We start from the raw sequence: 20092 nt of genomic DNA on the forward strand, positions 1-20092 counted from the left end.
TGGGCAGAGACTGCGGGTGGCAGAGGGGGGAAGCTTCGGAGCCACGGAGGAGAGCGCAGCCACAGGGGTGCGGAGGGCAAAGCGGAGAGGTTCCCGCACGGAGGAGAGGTGCCGACCAGCACTCACCAGCCCGAGAGGCTTGTCTGCTCCCCTGCCGGGGCGGGCGGGGCTGGGAGCTGAGGCTCGGGCTTCGGTCGGATCGCAGGGAGAGGACTGGGGTTGGCGGCGTGAACACAGCCTGAAGGGGTTAGTGCACCACAGCTGGCTGGTAGGGAGTCCGGGAAAAAGTCTACAGCTGCCGAAGAGACAAGAGACTTTTTCTTGCCTCTTTGTTTCGCGGCACGCAAGGAGAGGGGATTCAGAGCGCTGCCTAAACAAACTCCAGAGAAGGGCGCGAGCCACGACTATCAGCGCAGACCCCACAGTAACAGGGGCGCAGAGGAAAAAACGGAGAGACTCCCGCACAGAGGCTCGGTGCCGAGCAGCGCTCACCAGCCCGAGAGGCTTGTCTGCTCACCCACCGGGGCGGGCGGGGCTGGGACCTGAGGCTCGGGCTTCGGTCGGATCGCAGGGAGAGGACTGGGGCTGGCGGCGTGGACACAGCCTGAAGGGGTTAGTGCACCACAGCTGGCTGGGAGGGAGACCGGGAAAAGGTCTGCAGCTGCCGAAGAGGCAAGAGACTTTTTCTTGCCTCTTTGTTTCGCTGCGCGCAAGGAGAGGGGATTCAGAGCGCCGCCTAAACGAACTCCAGAGAAGGGCGTGAGCCGCGGCGATCAGCGCGGACCCCAGAGATGGGCATGAGACGATGGGGCTGCTGCTGCCGCCTCCAAAAAGCCTGTGTGTGAGCACAGGTCACTCTCCACACCGCCCCTCCCGGTAGCCTGTGCAGCCCGCCACTGCCAGGGTCCCGTGATCCGGGGACAACTTCCCCGGGAGAACGCACTGCGCGCCTCAGGCTGGTGCAACGTCACGCCGGCCTCGGCCGCCGCAGGCTCGCCCCGCCTCCTCTGTACCCCTCCCTCCCCGCGGCCTGGGTGAGCCAGAGCCCCCGAAGCAGCTGCTCCTTTAACCCCCTCCTGTCTGGGCAGGGAATAGACGCCCTCAGGCGACCTACACGCAGAGGTGGGTCCAAATCCAAAGCTGAACCCCAGGAGCTGTGCAAACAGGGAAGAGAAGGGGAAATCTCTCCCAGCAGCCTCAGAAGCAGCGGATTAAAACTCCACAAACAACTTGATGTGCCTGCATCTGTTGAATACCTGAATAGACAACGAATCATCCCAAATTCAGGAGGTGGACTTTGGGAGCAGGATATATTAATTTTTCCCCTTTTCCTTTTTTTTGTGAGTGTATATGTATATGCTTCTGGGTGAGATTTTGTCTGTATAGCTTTAGCTTTACAATAGCTTTATTTTACTTCACTATATTATAGCCTCTTTCTTTCTTTCTTTCTATTTTTTCTCCCTTTTACTCTGAGCCGTGTGGACGAAAGGCTCTTGGTGCTCCAGCCAGGCATCAGGGCCGTGCCTCTGAGGTGGGAGAGCCAACTTCAGGACACTGGTCCACAAGAGACCTCCCAGCTCCACGTAATACCAAACGGCAAAAATCTCTCAGAGATCTCCATCTCAACAGCAAGACCCAGCTTCACCCAACGACCAGCAAGCTACAGTGCTGGACACCCTATGCCAAACAACCAGCAAGACAGGAACACAGCCCCATCCATTAGCAGAGAGGCTGCCTAAAATCATAATAAGGCCACAGACACCCCAAAATACACCACCAGACGTGGACGTGCCCACCAGAAAGACAAGATCCAGCCTCATCCACCAGAGCTCAGGCACTAGTTCCCTCCACCAGGAAGCCTACACAACCCACTGAACCAACCTTAGCCACTGGGGACAGATACCAAAAACAACGGGAACTACAAACCTGCAGCCTGTGAAAAGGAGACCCCAAACACAGTAAGATAAGCAAAATGAGATGACAGAAAAACACAGAGCAGATGAAGGAGCAGGGTCAAAACACACCAGACTTAACAAATGAAGAGGAAATAAGTAGTCTACCTGAAAAAGAATTCAGAATAATGATAGTAAGGATGATCCAAAATCTTGGAAATAGAATAGACAAAATGCAAGAAACATTTAACAAGGATGTAGAAGAACTAAAGAGGAACCAAGCAATGATGAAAAACACAATAAATGAAATTAAAAATACTCTAGATGGGATCAATAGCAGAATAACTGAGGCAGAAGAAAGGATAAGTGACCTGGAAGATAAAATGGTGGAAATAACTACTACAGAGCAGGATAAAGAAAAAAGAATGAAAAGAACTGAGGACAGTCTCAGAGACCTTTGGGACAACATTAAACGCACCAACATTCGAATTATAGGGGTCCCAGAAGAAGAAGAGAAAAAGAAAGGGACTGAGAAAATATTTGAAGAGATTATAGTTGAAAACTTCCCTAATATGGGAAAGGAAATAGTTAATCAAGTCCTGGAAGCACAGAGAGTCCCATACAGGATAAACCCAAGGAGAAACACGCCAAGACACATATTAATCAAACTGTCAAAAATTAAATATAAGGAAAACATATTAAAGGCAGCAAGGGAAAAACAACAAATAACACACAAGGGAATCCCCATAAGGTTAACATCTGATCTTTCAGCAGAAACTCTGCAAGCCAGAAGGGAGTGGCAGGATATACTTAAAGTGATGAAGGAGAAAAACCTACAACCAAGATTACTCTACCCAGCAAGGATCTCATTCAGATTCGATGGAGAAATTAAAACCTTTACAGACAAGCAAAAGCTGAGAGAGTTCAGCACCACCAAACCAGCTTTACAACAAATGCTAAAGGAACTTCTCTAGGCAAGAAACACAAGAGAAGGAAAACACCTACAATAACAAACCCAAAACATTTAAGAAAATGGGAATAGGAACATACATATCGATAATTACCTTGAATGTAAATGGATTAAATGCTCCCACCAAAAGACACAGGCTGGCTGAATGGATACAAAAACAAGACCCGTATATATGCTGTCTACAAGAGACCCACTTCAGACCTAGAGACACATACAGACTGAAAGTGAGGGGATGGAAAAAGATATTCCATGCAAAAGGAAATCAAAAGAAAGCTGGAGTAGCAATTCTCATATCAGACAAAATAGACTTTAAAATAAAGACTATTACAAGAGACAAAGAAGGACACTATATAATGATCAAGGGATCGATCCAAGAGGAAGGTATAACAATTGTAAATATTTATGCACCCAACATAGGAGCACCTCAATACATAAGGCAAATACTAACAGCCATAAAAGGGGAAATCGACAGCAACACAATCATAGTAGGGGACTTTAACACCCCACTTTCACCAATGGACAGATCATCCAAAATGAAAATAAATAAGGAAACACAAGCTTTAAATGATACATTAAACAAGATGGACTTAATTGATATTTATAGGACATTCCACCCAAAAACAACAGAATACACATTTTTCTCAAGTGCTCATGGAACATTCTCCAGGATAGATCATATCTTGGGTCACAAATCAAGCCTTGGTAAATTTAAGAAAATTGAAATAGTATCAAGTATCTTTTCTGACCACAAGGCTATGAGACTAGATATCAATTACAGGAAAAGATCTGTAAAAAATACAAACACATGGAGGCTACACAATACATTACTTAATAACGAAGTGATTACTGAAGAAATCAAAGGGGAAATCAAAAAATACCTAGAAACAAATGACAATGGAGATACGAGGACCCAAAACCTATGGGACGCAGCAAAAGCAGTGCTAAGAGGGAAGTTTATAGCAATACAAGCCTACCTCAAGAAACAGGAAACATCTCGAATAAACAACCTAACCTTGCACCTAAAGCAATTAGAGAAAGAAGAACAAAAAAACCCCAAAGCCAGCAGAAGGAAAGAAATTATAAAGATCAGGTCAGAAATAAATGAAAAAGAAATGAAGGAAACAATAGCAAAAATCAATGAAACTAAAAGCTGGTTCTTTGAGAAGATAAACAAAATTGATAAACCATTAGCCAGACTCATCAAGAGAAAAAGGGAGAAGACTCAGATCAATAGAATTAGAAATGAAAAAGGAGAAGTAACCACTGACGCTGCAGAAATACAAAAGATCATGAGAGATTACTACAAGCAACTCTATGCCAATAAAATGGACAACCTGCAAGAAATGGACAGATTCTTAGAAATGCACAAACTGCCGAGACTGAACCAGGAAGAAATAGAAAATATGAACAGACCAATCACAAGCACTGAAATTGAAACTGTGATTAAAAACCTTCCAACAAACAAAAGCCCAGGACCAGATGGCTTCACAGGTGAATTCTATCAAACATTTAGAGAAGAGCTAACACCTATCCTTCTCAAACTCTTCCAAAATATTGCAGAGGGAGGAACACTCCCAAACTCATTCTACGAGGCCACCATCACCCTGATACCCAAACCAGACAAAGATGTCACAAAGAAAGAAAACTACAGGCCAATATCACTGATGAACATAGATGCAAAAATCCTCAACAAAATACTAGCAAACAGAATCCAACAGCACATTAAAAGGATCATACACCATGATCAAGTGGGGTTTATCCCAGGAATGCAAGGATTCTTCAATATACGCAAATCAATCAATGTGATATACCATATTAACAAATTGAAGGAGAAAAACCATATGATCATCTCAATAGATGCAGAGAAAGCTTTCGACAAAATTCAACACCCATTTATGATAAAAGCCCTGCAGAAAGTAGGCATAGAGGGAACTTTCCTCAACATAATAAAGGCCATATATGACAAACCCACAGCCAACATTGTCCTCAATGGTGAAAAACTGAAACCATTTCCACTAAGATCAGGAACAAAACAAGGTTGCCCACTCTCACCACTATTATTCAACATAGTTTTGGAAGTGTTAGCCACAGCAATCAGAGAAGACAAAGAAATAAAAGGAATCCAAATCGGAAAAGAAGAAGTAAAGCTGTCACTATTTGCAGATGACATGATACTATACATAGAGAATCCTAAAGATGCTACCAGAAAACTCCTAGAGCTAATCAATGAATTTGGTAAAGTAGCAGGATACAAAATTAATGCACAGAAATCTCTTGCATTTATTTCTATACACTAATGACGAAAAATCTGAAAGTGAAATTAAGAAAACACTCCCGTTTACCATTGCAACAAAAAGAATAAAATACCTAGGAATAAACCTACCTAAGGAGACAAAAGACCTGTATGCAGAAAATTATAAGACACTGATGAAAGAAATTAAAGATGATACAAATAGATGGAGAGATATAACATGTTCCTGGATTGGAAGAATCAACATTGTGAAAATGACTCTACTACCCAAAGCAATCTACAGATTCAATGCAATCCCTATCAAACTACCACTGGCCTTTTTCACAGAACTAGAACAAAAAATTTCACAATTTGTATGGAAACACAAAAGACCCCGAATAGCCAAAGCAATCTTGAGAACGAAAAATGGAGCTGGGGGAATCAGGCTCCCTGACTTCAGACTATATTACAAAGCTTCAGTAATCAAGACAGTTTGGTACTGGCACAAAAACAGAAATATAGATCAATGGGACAGGATAGAAAGCCCAGAGTTAAACCCACACACATATGGTCACCTTATCTTTGATAAAGGAGGCAAGCATATACAGTGGAGAAAAGACAGCCTCTTCAATAAGTGGTGCTGGGAAAATTGGACAGGTACATGTAAAAGTATGAAATTAGAACACTCCCTGACACCATGCACAAAAATAAACGCAAAATGGATTAAAGACCTAAGTGTAAGGTCAGACACTATCAAACTCTTAGAGGAAAACATAGGCAGAACACTCTATGACATACATCACAGCAAGATTCTTTTTGACCCAGCTCCCAGAGAAATGGAAATAAGAACACAAATAAACAAATGGGACCTAATGAAACTTAAAAGCTTTTGCACAGCAAAGGAAACCATAAACAAGACCAAAAGACAACCATCAGAATGGGAGAAAATATTTGCAAATGAAGCAACTGACAAAGGATTAATCTCCAAGATTTACAAGCAACTCATGCAGCTCAATAACAAAAAAACGAACAACCCTATCCAAAAATGGGCAGAAGACCTAAATAGACATTTCTCCAAAGAAGATATACAGATGGCCTACAGACACATGAAAGAATGCTCAACATCATTAATCATTAGAGAAATGCAAATCAAAACTACAATGAAATATCATCTCACACCGGTCAGAATGGCCATCATCAAAAAATCTAGAAACAATAAATGCTGGAGAGGGTGTGGAGGAAAGGGAACACTCTTGCACTGTTGGTGGGAATGTAAATTGATACAGCCACTATGGAGAACAGTATGGAGGTTCCTTAAAAAACTACAAATAGAACTACCATACAACCCAGCAATCCCAATACTGGGCATATACCCTGAGAAAACCATAGGTCAAAAAGAGTCATGTACCAAAATGTTCATTGCAGCTCTATTTACAATAGCCAGGACATGGAAGCAACCTAAATGTCCATCGACAGATGAATGGATAAAGAAGATGTGGCACATATATACAATGGAATATTACTCAGCCATAAAAAGAAATGAAATGGAGGTATTTGTAATGAGGTGGATGGAGTTAGAGTCTGTTATACAGAGTGAAGTAAGTCAGAAAGAGAAAAACAAATACAGTATGCTAACACATATATACGGAATCTAAGGGAAAAAAAAAAAAAAAAAAAGGCCATGAAGAACCTAGTGGCAAGACGGGAATAAAGACACAGACCTACTAGAGAATGTACTTGAGGATATGGGGAGGGGGGTGGGGTGAGATGTGACAGGGTAAGAGAGTGTCATGGACATATATACACTACCAAATGTAAAATAGATAACTAGTGGGAAGCAGCCGCATAGCACAGGGAGATCAGCTCGGTGCTTTGTGACCACCTAGATGGGTGGGATGGGGAGGGTGGGAGGGAGGGAGATGCAAGAGGGAAGAGAAATGGGAACATATTGTATATGTATAACTGATTCACTTTGTTATAAAGCAGAACCTAACACACCATTGTAAGGCAATTATACTTCAATAAAGATGTTTAAAAAAAAAAAAAAAGACGCAGATATAGAGAATGGACTTGAGGACACAGTGGGGGAAGGGGAAGCTGAGACGAAGTGAGAGAGTAGCTTTGACATATATACACTACCAAATGTAATGGATGGCTAGGGGGAAACTGCCGCATAGCACAGGGAGATCAGCTCAAAGCTTTGTGACGACCTAGAGAGGTGGGATAGGGAGGGTGGGAGGGAGACTCAAGAGGGAGGGGATATGGGATATATGTATACATATAGCTGATTCACTTTGTTGTACAGCAGAAACTAACACAATATTGTAAAGAAATTATACTCCAATAAAGATGTAAAGAATAAATTTTTTAAAAAAATGATGCTGGATTAAGAAAAAAAAAAACTCTATTTCTCTAACCTATTTTTTTTCTATCTTCTCTTTTTATTTTTAGAAACTTTTTTATATTAAAAAATGTAATCCTTTCTTTGTGATATAAAATTGCAAATATTTTCCCCAATTTGTTGTCTTATTCCTTCATTTACAGTTTTTGTTTTCCATGCTAAATTTTTTATGTAATTAAATTTATTTCTCTCTTCTCTTACTGCTACTGGATTTTGAAATATGGTATAAATGTTTCCCCTATTTCTGGGTTATAAAGGAATTCATTCATGTTTATGTCTAGCACTTTTATAGATTCTATTTTGTTAACTTAAATTTCAGGTCCTTTTGAACTTTTTCTTTTTTAATGATATGAAAGATAGATGCAAATTTACCTTTTTTCCTATATTTATATGTGTCCAATTATCTCAGCATTTTAATTACATGTCTATTTTGTCCTCTTTTTCTTAAGTATATTTTTGGTATTTAGGAGTGTTTGCATTTTTGTTCAAATGGTTATTTTTATACTAATATTTTTACTCACCATGTTAAGCCCTCTTTTTTTGATTATTGTCTAGTGATTCCCCACCATAAATATATTGAAATCGAGTTAAAACCCTTCTTTTCCTTCCCGTTTTTCTTTCCCAGCATCTGATTTGAAATAATATCCTTTTACTCTTAAATTAACAACTATAAGCCAATCAGCAACTTCAAATGCTCTCCCCATTCGCCTTCCCTGCTCAGTTTTTGATAGTTGTTCTTTACTTATGTTGTTTCTTCTAGCACCTCTGTCTACTTTTACAGGTGAATTTAGAGAGATTCAAAAGTGATGCTGCTCCTACTGCCATCTTCCCAGGATTCTCCTCTGCTTATTCTTTTTTGACTAATTTAATTTTTTGCTTCTTTAAATTAGTAGTTTTCAAAGGAATAAGTTTTGAAAATTTATGGAGATATTTTGGCTATCACAGTTATTAAGAAGTCCTAAAGGCATTTAGTGTCCTGAGGCTAGTGGTACTAGACAGTCTGCAAGGCATAGCACAGTCCTATGCAACAAGGAATTATCCCATTTTCCATTTTTGTCCCATGTCCATGACTTTTGAGTGCCCTTTTCAATATTCATGTAAGTAAGGAAAACCACTGATGATTTTCCAAGCCTAGAATCTAACTCTGTATTATGTATAAATTCAAAGTATGTTTTTGCAGATTCATTTCAATATATGCTGAATTTCCAGGAATGCAACTACCATGTAACTTGAAAGAAGACTATACTTTGTTTTGTTTGGACCTGTACCAAGAGTTTTTCATCATTTGAGAAAATTGTCACTGACAACAACATCACTCACACTATCTGAGTAACCAATGCAACAAACTTGTGTCAAAGTACATTTGTAGCTGTTGCATTCACAGCAATTCTTCATGCAAATGCAACTGACTACCTCATTTTGTTTTCTAGTGTAGTCATTTCCCCACATTTACATATTTAAATTTGTATTATTTTATAATAAATTTGTTTAATTGTATTTCCTTTTATTTCTCCTCAGTTCTTTTTTAACTAGAGAACATTATTGATTTTTTTTTTAATTATGGGTGAAATTTCATTTCTGTAAATATTACAACATATGTGTTTCAACCTATTGCAGGCAGTAAGTATCACAGTGTTCAGAACTAGGGATCTGGATGGTCCTGAAAGCCAAAGAATAAGGAAGGAGGTTGTATCTTTGGACCACAGCAGCAACATTCGCAGAGGTGATGACCCAGATGTAAGAACCTCACAAAACCCTGAGGGGATGTTTCCTGTCCATAGTCTTGGCAGAAGCAGAGCCCTTTAAAGAGCAATGCTCATGGGGAAGCTTGTTCTCAACGCATCATCTATGGAAGAGTGAAGAAAAATGAAATAATGACACAGAAAATATTAAGGAACAATTGTGAACTAGGTAAACATAGATTACACACCAGCTGGGTAATGAGATTGTATTTTGGTCAACTTATGTGATCTAAGTCATATCTTTATTTAAGGAATGCCATAAACCAGACTTCATTCACCCAATGAGGCTAATGGTCTTTATCAAGCACGTGGTTTTACATGGCACTGTGTTGGATACTACACAAGAAAAATGAAATGAACAATATTACCTTTGCACTGGCTCTTAAGCAGCCACATTTCTGCAAGGTTTGAATGTGACAGTGTTTAGCTAATAAAATGACTGCTTCTTGCTCTGTAATGCTAGACTTCATGAGAGTAAGTCTTAGCAACACCAAGTTAACCTAATTTGAACTCCTCTGGTTGGGATTCCAGGCTGATGTTGCTCTGTGTCAGTCATTCTCTCTGGGTCACAGACAAAAAAAGTGTTCAGCCAGTCCAGTGAGATAAAGGCAAGATTCAATTGAGTAAGAAAAATGCTGTAAGGTTCTAGTCACAAGTGGCTATATTAGTAGAGTGTGATGTTATTTGTTAAGTAGAGACACCAGTGATGGATTATCAGTTTGCATTTGCTGTGTGATCCACTTTGTAGATCCCAAAGGGCAGCCCATTTTCAATAGGATTTTGCCCTTGGTAGCAGCACAGTCCATTCACTTTATGATCTCCTCCTAGTTTTCTGACAGCTAAAATTTATATAACACAAACTCCTTGAAATACATGTTTAACTCACTTTCAGAAAACAGCTTCCAATACTTTAGTGGTTTGCAATGGAATAGTCCTCCATTTGGGGCATGATGTGTTTTTAGTTATAATATGTGGAATATCATGATATTGGTTTACATATACATGTATATATACATTGGATTATATATATATACATATTCAGAACAATTAGCTTCCTCGGGAAGGAGCTGATACTTATTTCTGTATCTCTAACTCTGAGTATTGTAGACATTCACTAAATGTTTGTAGAACTGAATAGAACAAAGAATTAATTTGTAAGCTGAAGAAGATACATAAAGTCTATAGAAAACATCTAGCAATGTGGGCAGAGATAGTATCTTGAGCCAATTATCCATTTAACAAATATCTTTTCGAGACTGTCTTGTAACTGTCTTGTTAATTCACTTTTTTGTAGCTGCCAAAATGTACTCTAACTAATACAGATTTATATGTCAAACATTATGGTAATATGCATTATTTATTTCAACCATCACAATTACTCTAAGATGAGCAATTTATATATGATCCCCAAATTGTTTGGAAGGAGTAAGAGATTTACCTAAGCTGCTAGTGACTGGGAGAGCTTGGAAAAATCCAGTTTCCCTGATTCCTTCCCTGGGAAATACAAACGCTACCTTCTTCTTCTACCCTTTCTGGGGCCAAGATCCCTTATGTTTTCAACTGTGCATCCAGATTTCTGGCTTATCCAGACATCTCATTCTGCTGCCAGCACCCACTCTCTGAAGAGAAGCACTTGGAGAAGCTGTAGAGAGTTGCATCTGCTTCTTTGCAATAAAAACTAAAGCATCTGGTTAAAAGTAGGCCTTTTTAAAATCCAGAGGTCTGAGCATATACGAGGAGCCAAACTATTAAGGGGGAAGATCAGTGAAGCAGCCATAATCACCGGAGTCTGTAGGGAAAAGGAACCTACAAACACTACACCAGACACATTATAAAGGGTATCCCATTTTGTCCTCAGCTCAAACCCATGAAGAGGGTATTAAAGCTACCATATTACAAATGAGAAAACCAATGGATTAAGACCCTTGCTAAAGATCACAGAATTTGACCCCGGATTTTGCTCCATTTCAATGTGCTGCCTGCTGTTCTGTATCATAAATAATGAGAAGGACTACTTCTAGACATAGTCAAAGTCTTATTTCCTTATTCTTTTATTGCTTTCTTTTTATTCAATTTTAATTTTTAATATATTTATCTTTTTTAATCTTTAAATTATCTGTGAATTTGTCAAGGGGAAGTGACCCAATAAAATATTTAATAGAATTAGAAATAATGCTGATAAACAAGAGGATATTTTACTTCCCCCTTCCAACATTTCCTGGGTTATAATATCATCTCCAGGCATAGTAACCGTGAAAGGCCCTAAATCTGCACAGAGGTCTTATTTTTAGGGCCTGCTCCCATCCCACCCTCCAACTTCTTGATTTAGAATACCTCTGCCATTGCCTTGGCATCTTTCTTATTTATAACATTCTGATAAGGACTAAGCCTCTCCTCATATATACAATTTAGGTAACCCGATTGTTACAAAGAAGAATCCAGAAAGTCTACAACTTAATTTGGTGGAACTGTGAAGCATAATTATCAAAAAATAAAGGTAATTTCCCAAAATGAAAGTTTTTAAAAACATCCCCTATTATATTTCACTTATGAGTAAAGGAAAACAGTGGAAAGATAGGAAGTGTAGTCGTGGTAACTGAGAGACAAGCCCAGTCCAAAATCTGCAAGATCTGCGATTAGATGGCAAACAGTGTGTGGGAAACTAAATCAGGACTAAGTCTGAGGTCCTGGGGGACCTCAGAAGGGACTTTATTGGTTATTCAGTGTCTAACATTTGAGTGTGCACAGCAGTTACTGTCACCTTTAGTGTCCACCTAAAGAGCTCATTAAGATTTCAGACCCCCCGAGTCTCCCTGCTTGGGGTCTACTTACTCCCTGAGAGGTTCCTCTTCACAGTTGATTTGCCCTAACATGTCTGTTTTCAAAGGTCATGGCTTTATGGTCTCAGTATGACGACTGGATATGAATATAATATCCAACTAACCTGATACCACATGAAATTCAACTCAAAGTTGCCAAGTGTTTCTAGCCTTTTATAGCTGCCTTACCTTCAATAACAAATGTAAATGGCTAAATCTCCCATCTCACATAGAAGGGGAGAACTAGTGTCTGCCTATCACTCCCCCTGATATTGACAGGGTTGTTTTTCTTGAGGTGCCTGGATTTCAATTAGTCACCTCTCAGGCTGATTTCTTGTTTCCCTTTAATTCATCATCTCACTCACATCTCACTTCTATGAGAATCTTTTCTTACTTGCTTACTGTGACCCAAATGTGGACCAAAGTCCTTCTCTTTGATTTCCCTAAATACCACTATTACAAGGCAGATGTGCACAGCAGAATTCTACTGAACACTGGAGAAACTTGGGGAATTGCAAGACAGCATCTTTATCAGGCAATAGTGTTCTTAACTATCTAGAGGGTAGCCTTTCTCAGTGGACCATGCCTGTCACCAGTGCAGTGCCAAGCTACATTGGAGCCTGAGGCAAAAGGGAAAAAATCAATAATACTGATCCTGTCTTTATTAAATTTTTGATATTTTGTTCACCATAGACTGTTCTGCGTTAATTTTGATTTTTTAAAATTTCATTAAAATATTATTTATCTTGATTACTGGCTTTTTTGGTAATCCTTCTAATTTTGTATCAGAGAAAATGCCTTACTTGCCTCATCCTCATCCTGGTCCATCATCCCAGCTCTTCATTGTTTTCTTAGACTAGCATTCTCAAACTTTATGGTATATTGAAGTCACATGGAAAGCTGCATCGGAAATGGCAGGGGACCATTCAGTAGGTCTAAAGTGGGCCTTAGAGATCTGAATTTTTAATAATTATTGTTGTGAGTTGAAATGTATTCTCTAAAAACTTATGTTGAAGTCCTATCTCCTGCTACCTGCGAATGTAATCATACTTGGAAATAGGGTCTTTGCAGAAGTTATTAAGGACAAGGTAATACTGGAGTAAGGTGGGCCTTTAATCCAATATTACTGGTATCCTTACAAGTGGAGAAGAGACACAGAGATAAACACACATACTGAGAAGAACACCACTGACGCATAGAGATGAAGGCCATGTGGCTGTGGAAGCAGAGATTGGAATTATGCAGCTGCCAGCCAAGGAACCCCAACAATTCCTGGCAACCACAAGAAGTTAGAAGAGAGAGCATGGCCCCTCTGACACCTTGATATCAGACTTCTAGCCTCCAGACTGTGAGAAAATAAATTTCTATTTTTTTAAGACACTCAGTTTGTGGTACTGTGTTATGGCAGCCTTAGGAAACTAATAAAATCACCTACCTCCCTCAGTAATTCTGATGTGAATGGTGCATAGGATAGCATCTGATCTTACTCAAAAATTTTGTCAGTCCATCTCTGGAAATTTATGATTCTCCTTGTTTTATTAATTAAACAGAGATTTAATGTTCCTTGCCTTATTTCTATAGCTATCAGAGCATAACCCAGAACCTATTTTTCTCAACAAAACTGATTCAGGAAGGTCTGTATATTGGCTGGGTTGAGATTTGAACATGGGTCCTCCAGTTTCTTTAGCTTGTTTTCTTTCTGCTACGCCAGGCTGTATCACTTTCCCTAGTCTATTCAAGAGACCTCCTTAAAAGCATACCAAATGGATTTGTCCTTTTTAAAAATAACTTTCATAATCTATTCATAGCTTTCTATAGTTTCCTTGTGTTAAACTGCCATGGGGTGAGGAAATTATTCTTTTCATAACTTTTAAAACATTTTATGTTGCATTATGAATCTGTTTTTCTGTTTCTATTGATGACTTCATTGGAATAAATACAGTCAAGGATTATGCTCTCGCAAAGCACACAAACATAATTTTATAGTCCCAGAGATTGTGACTGCTACAAAGTTGCTCATATTAACCACACAATTAAACCTTTTTCTTTCACAAAATTTCCAGGACATGAGGCATTTGCAGAGGTTAATTGGTATCATGTACATATATGTCTTTCACCTGAAAATCTATATAAGTTGGGATGCAGAACGTTGAATAAGGCAGAAGTTAAGGCACATCGATACAGGGAAGTGGGTTGAAGGAATAATTAGACAGCATCACCAGTTCCACCTCCACATTCACCTGTCAGAAATCAGGGAAGACTTACAGGCTGCAATGAATTCAAGTCCCCTGAGCCCAGCACACCTTATGAACTCAGATTCATAGAGGGGTCAGAAAGCTGGGCTCCTGCTTTCTCAACCTTCCATGAAACACCATGAAAAGGTTATGCAACATTCTCTTTCCTCCTCTAGAGGAATGAAGAAGAAAGATAAAATTAAGTTCAGGGAGCTTTGTCTTTAATCCCAAACCATTCATTCATCCAAAAATCATCACTATATTTCAGGAACTGTGATGAGGATATAAAGATGAGAACATGAAGTCCCTTCTCTCATGTTTCTAAATAACCACATACATAACAGAATTGATATGCACTGTAGCAGAGGTATAAGAAAAATGCAACGGGAAATAGCTTATCGGGAGGCATCAAAGAAGGCTTCACAAACAGGGTCACTTTTTAGTGGAAACCTGAAAATGAGTAAGACTCTGAAGGATTCAGAAGTTGAGGGTTGGGAGGAAATCAAGGTACTTTAAAAGCAAGGTTGTCCTTTAAAATTTTCTATGATGACAAAAATGTTCTATATCTGCATTACCCAATACATGTGGCTATTGGGCACTTAAAAATGTGCATAGTGTGACCAAGGAACTGCATGTTTCATTTTATCAATCTTAACTAGTTTATAATTAAATTTAAATCATTAGCAGCTACCTTACTGGACAGCATAGCTTTAGATAAAAGAAACAGTTTGTTCAAAAGCACAGAAATCTAAAAGCATGGTTTCCTGTCATAAAGTAGCAAGTATTTAAGGGGATAAGGTATGGGATTTTGACAGGAATGGTGGAAAGCGGGAGGTGATAGGGCTAGAGATGTTGGTTGGGCTTGAATTACACATGGTCTTATATACCAGTAATGTATCAGAGACATTGAACTTGATCTTTCAGGTCGTTAGTGCCATAGAAACATTTTGAATGAGTGCTATGGTATGATTTCATTTTAGATAATTACACTGGTTTTGGTTGGCTTTTATAAGTATTTAGCACAGTGTTTAGTATTTGGAGTCATATTAATTACATAGTTTAAGGTAAGGGGGTCAGGGCCCACTTGGATTGTGGGCATTTCTCACTCCCCAGTTACAGCCCTGGGATTTCAAAAAGGAGAATACTGAAGTTTATAAGTAATATTTTGGCTGCTTGATATTTCTCCCAACTTTCTTTCAGGCTCTTAAACAATCATAGTATGTAGCAAAAACTTCATTCAACTGTTTTCCTAGGATATAAGCTCATTATAAGCACATGGTAGGCACAGATTTCTTAATACAGGTAACTGATCACCTATTGGTTTCATCTCTAACCCTTAGGTAGCCCCTGGCACCAAGGTACTCATGATGTCTTAATAGTGAATACGGTTTGTTTTGTGGGTTATGAAAAGAATGCTTTAGATTAATGACCATTCTTTTCCCTTCCAAAATCAGTCTCTTACTTTTCTTGGACATATTTTCTAGCTCTTTTTTTAAAAGAAAAAGTCATGGATATGAAATGAAGTAACAACATTGTTTGGAATAAATTTGTCATTTATAAAAGCTTTATAGCAGTGCCCAAGGCAGAGACTCCAGAACCAGACTGCTCCAGACTGCTCTAAACTGATTCAGACCCCGGGGTGCCATTTCCCAGTGGTATGCACATTGCTAGGTTACATAAACATTCTCTGTCCTAGCTTTCAGAGATGGAAATAATTGTACTTATATCATTGTTCCAAGAATTACAGGAGTTATATGAAGAATTAGCTCAGTTCCTGGTTCATGGTAACTACTTAATACATGTTGACCATTGCTATTATAAACCCAAGCTTTCTTTGGTCCCCTCTCTGATCATGGCCTCCAAGGATTCTAAGAGAAATTCTGGTTTTGTATTACAATAAAAAAAAGTTAATTTGGACCATCCTCTCTCTCCATTACAGACAAAGAACATGAGTGTAAAGTACATTAAGAACACCTCAGATTAGATTTAAAGGAAAATCCCCTTAACACTGATGATTTTTACATATAAAAATTACTTTCTGAGAAACAGCATGGTCACTACTTCCTACAACGAATTTTAAACATGAAATGAAATTTCACAGGTCAGAATCTGCTGGAATCAGGCACCATATGATCTTCTGGATTTTTCTTTAGGAACCAACTGGAGCTAGAGACAGGCTGCAAATGGCAAGAAAGGCCTATATCAGAATTGGGCTCCTGCTTAACTGCGGGTTGAATTTGACAAATCACATAACAAACAAGTCGAGCAAGCTTAACATTTTTTACAAATTCATTAGAAAGTAAAATCAGTGAACTGATAACTGATTTGATGTGTTTTGAAAGTAAGGGAGATGAAGGAGTCAAAATTGAAACTGAACTTCTTGCCTCGGCAACTATATGATGTCATTCAGAGTTAAAGTTGTTGTTTATTCATTCAACAAAGAGTTAACAAGTGCCCACTCAATTCCTGGCACTATTCTAATGAAAATAAAACAGCAGTGAGTGTTTCAAAGACCTCACTGTCATTAAGCTTGCATTCAAGATGGGAAAACAGATCATAAATGAGTTCAGTTTGTGACATATTGAGTTAAAGGTACCTGTTAAATCTCAAAGTAGAAATGTCCAGATGGCAACTGGTTACATGGTTAAAGTTAGAAGAGAGCTCTAGGTTGTAGACAGAGATCAGGAGCCATCAGGACATAAATGGCTGTTGAGGTGATGGGAGAAAATGAGATCCCCCAGAGAGAGACTATAAGGATAGAACCCTGAGAAACACCAAATGTAAAGGAAGAGAACTCTTGTAAGGAAACAAAAGAGGAAACCAAAGAAATGGATGCAAAGTCAGGAATGCAGGATACCATGGAGACCCAGTGAATAGAGGGTTTTAGAAGAAGGGACCAGCCAATGGCATAGAATGTGCCAAGAAGTCAAGGACTGGGAGGCCTTTACTGAATACAACATCAGGAGAGAGTGGGCTCACCTAGCTCATAAGGGAGGAAACCAGGTTGAATTGGGAGGAGGGATGGTTGGGAAGTGAGTTGGAGGAAACCATACATGTAGACGTCTCTCTCAGAAAATAGGATTTTGAAGAGGAGAAAGCATAGGACTATAAGTGAAGGTTAGATACATGAGAACATTTAAATGTTCTGAGGAGAAGAGAGAAATTACAGATACAGGACAGAAGGGAAATAGTTGATGGGCAGAGATTCAGAGGAATAAGAGTAAGGGATGAGCCCCGAACATGGAAAAGAAACACCTTCATTGTAAGAGATCAGAAGGAAGAAGGATGGGTTTTGTGTATGGCAGGGAATGAGCGAAGACACACCTGGAGAGGTAGGAAGAGGACCTTATACTCTGTGTTCTGTTGTACTTTATCTTATAGGAGATGTAGATCTTTTAAGGCTTCAAGCAAGAAAATGCATGGTCAGGTTTGTCTTTCACTTATATTAATCTGGCAGCAGAGTCAAGAATGCATCTGAGGGGAGCAAGGCTTAAAATAAGAAGACCAGTTTGGAAGACTCTGGAGTAATCTGACAGTTACAAAGATACTGAGTCCATGTGGTCATAAAAAAGGATGGAAAATAGGGTTCAGATCAGATTCAAAGTTAAGCTTGTCAAAGTTAATGATTGGTTAGGTGTGGTGAATGAAAGAGAAGGAAATCAAAAATGATCCTCAGATGACTGGCAAGTTCATGAAAGAGTCATTAACTGATGACAGAGAAGACATGAGGAGAAAGTTTAGGGAGAGAATGTTAAATGTGGGAATGACCAGTGATGTGTGTATAAATTATCCAGCGGAGATGCCCAGCAGACAGTTGGATATGTAAATCTGGGGCTGAGGAACTGGGCTAGAGGCATATTCACCTATAGTAATACTCATATTTATTTACACTTGACTGCATGCAGGTACTTTACTTATACTACTTTACTCTCACATCAACTCTGTAAGACAGATATCATAATTCCCACTTTATACAGAAAGTAGCTTTTCCTTAATCACTGAGGTAATAAGTGGCAGGATGATGACTCAAGACCTGTGAGAAGTCATCTGTGCCTATGTGCTAAATGAAGCCACAAGCAAAGCCGCACTAGCCCAGGGGTAGTGTGTAGGAACAAGAAGTGGGTAAGCATTCCTAAATGAATAATATATTTTAAAGAATGAGCAAAAGAAGGGGCTAAGCCAGCAACAAAAGAAGATTGTCTATTCACTGGAATATGGCAGACAATTTCATACCCTCTCTACGCTTGCTATACAACCATCCTAACTCAATGTTCTAATGTACAGGAATTCTGTACATATTCAAACTGTACATATCCTTGGTTGCAGCAAAAGTAAATTATGCACATTAATTAAAATTTGGCCACACACTTTGAAAGCCTTGGAAGACCATTTGATAACTATGGCTAGTCTCTGCCTGGTTTTTCACCTTAGAATTGGCATCTGGCCTCATTTAGTTGTGGCACGTTGCCAGGCTTCAAATTCTAGGTGCAAACTTCCATCCCAAGACTGCTCCACTGGACCCAGAATTTCATTTGGCTGGGCACGCTTTCCCTCCAATTCAAGCCCCCTAAGTGTTCTCTCACTCTGCACAGAGTCTTATGTTCTGCACAAGGTCTACTCTCTTACTGAGCAGCTACAGCCTCAAGGAAGAGCTCAGCCCTTCTTTCCAGCGATTTTCTCAGTCAATGCATTAGTCTTCCTTGTAATTAGAAAGATTATTGCTGTTATTTCTTATGCTGCATAAGAATCTTCACTGCCATCCCTGAATTATAATCAGTTTTCGAAAAGAGCGCTATAAGGAGTTCCCTGCTGCTGCTGCCTCGCCAGAAAACTGCAGTGAATATGAATGAGTTTAAGCTTTGATAAATTTCTTTGGCAAAGTAGGGCTTCATGGTAAGTGACAGCTCAAAAATTGCTGGGAATGTTTCAGAATTCCAGTTTGGTCCTACCTGAGCGTGGTCATAGTGGGGGTGATTGATAGTCTGGCCTGAGAAGCAGCTTAGCACTGTCTCATAAAATGTGCTGGAAAGACCATCTAACTATGTTAAACCTCGTGACTTTGTGTTCTGTGGACCTGGAATGGCTTCATAAATCAGACATGCCTGGTTTCAATAGCTCCAAGCAAAGGGAAAAAGAAAGAAAAAGACACTATATTTGTGTAAGGCTGTCCTACCAGTGTCTTAGAATAGTAAGAGTGTCTTTTTGAAATGTATACACTCATGTGCACACACTCCCAACACATAAAATCAAAGACAGGGTCATTTTCTTTTCTTTCTTTTTTTTTTTTTGTCTGATCAAGATGAACTTTCTATTTCAATGCAATCTGTCTCCTCCATTCTGTTGTGATTGAGCACAGAAAAAATACAACTTTTTCTTCTTCTCATTACCCCGCAAGCTGAGCACAGTGGCCTTCATGGGGTGGGTAATCAAGCCAGTGAGGCAACACCCTTGACAAAGATCCTGAAAGGCATATGGTGTAATCATCCGGCTGGGGCTGGGCCGCAGCTGGATGATTCTGCCTGGTCAACCTGTGTGAAACTGCAGGCAGCCATCATTTAAATTAGGTTTGACTGATGGGCAAGTTGAAAATCCTTTAGGACAAGACAGAATTTATGACAAGATAGGTATCTGATTATAGTTTCACTTTATTGGGCCATCAAATGCAGCGCCACTAATGCAGGCATATTTAACTCAGGAAAACTTTGAAGATCCTCTCTCCTCTTTTTATTGATGTCAATTTAAAACTATTAATGTGAGAAAGATTGAAAAATTGGACATGACTGAGCTTTCCACCCTAGACACTC

The sequence above is a fragment of the Balaenoptera physalus genome (genome assembly GCF_965194825.1).
Source record: "Balaenoptera physalus genome assembly, chromosome: 10".
NCBI lineage: Eukaryota > Metazoa > Chordata > Mammalia > Artiodactyla > Balaenopteridae > Balaenoptera > Balaenoptera physalus.